Source organism: Chelonia mydas, chromosome 6 (genome assembly GCF_015237465.2).
Source record: "Chelonia mydas isolate rCheMyd1 chromosome 6, rCheMyd1.pri.v2, whole genome shotgun sequence".
Classification (NCBI taxonomy): Eukaryota; Metazoa; Chordata; order Testudines; family Cheloniidae; genus Chelonia; species Chelonia mydas.
This window is the reverse complement of record NC_051246.2, coordinates 17,508,487-17,509,585: the sequence shown is the minus strand read 5'-3', so window position 1 is coordinate 17,509,585 and position 1,099 is coordinate 17,508,487. Positions and strand designations below refer to the sequence as shown.

The 1,099-nt window shown below is 41.9% G+C and overlaps 1 pseudogene; it reads left to right on the top strand.

Moving 5' to 3' along the window:
* The first annotated feature begins 245 nt into the window (after window positions 1-245).
* On the top strand, window positions 246-749 carry LOC114018497 (annotated as a pseudogene).
* The last annotated feature ends 350 nt before the right edge of the window (window positions 750-1,099 follow it).

The window sequence follows — 1,099 nt, the reverse complement described above, 5'->3', positions numbered from 1 at the left end:
TATCAAACTGGCAGCTCATGGACATCCTGTGAACAACCAATACACCCAGGTCTTTCTCCTCCTCTGTCACTTCCAACTGATAAGTCTCCAGCTTAGAGAATTGGAAGGTGCTTCCTGATATTGAACCTGAATGTTTCCCAGAAGTGCAGTGCCATATCCTCTGGCTCTACTCCTCTCCCCACTTTTCTTTTGGCAGGTACCACATGCTGGTTCCATGGGGGAAGAAAACCAGATGAGGCTGATACAATGTGTGCCTTATAGCTGGGTCGCGGGTGCGGGTGTTCTTATTTGCCCTGCAAGTTACTGTTCTGCTGTTCCACCTGCTGTTCTGTGGTGCCAATGAAATCAACCACTTCTATTGTGTCTTGTGGCTGGCGTATGGCAACACGAAGAGCCTTGAAGCCATCATTTTTGCTATGACTATGATAACCCTGACCATCCCCTTCCTTCTGATTTGCATCTCTTATGTCTTTTATTGTGGCTGCCATCCTGTGGATCCACTCTGTGGCCAGCTGGCACCGTGCCTTCTCCACCTGCTCTTCCTACCTGACAGTTGTCCTTCTGCAATATGGCTGCTACATCTTCATTTACTCCCACAAAAGCTCCAGCTATTCCAGCAAGGCCAGGTGGTGTCTGTGGTCTACACCTTTGTGACCCCTGTACTGAACCCCCTGATCTACAGCATGAGGAACAAGTTGCTCAAGGATGCTCTGAGTAGAGTGCTGAGCAGGGTGAATAAAAATCAATGATTTTTTAAAAAAAAAATTTAAAAAAGGATTTTTTAATTTAAATCGGATTTTTTTGGTAAAATTATTTTTGAGGAATAAACCTATCTAAAGATAGTTTTAATTAAGATACATTATAGCTCAAAGATATCTCATCATGGAATAGGGATTATAAATTCTAATTCTATAGTATGAGACAATATATTCATGTAATGTTTAAGAAAAGTTTTATAAATGAGTTCCAATAGTTCATGGATTAGGATCCCAATCTTATGGGGTTCCACAGGCTTCTGTATAGATTTTTTAGGTTAATCTTTCTATCCACGCAATGGAACTCAGTGCTCAGTCTAGAAGATACCATCAGAGATGCTTAG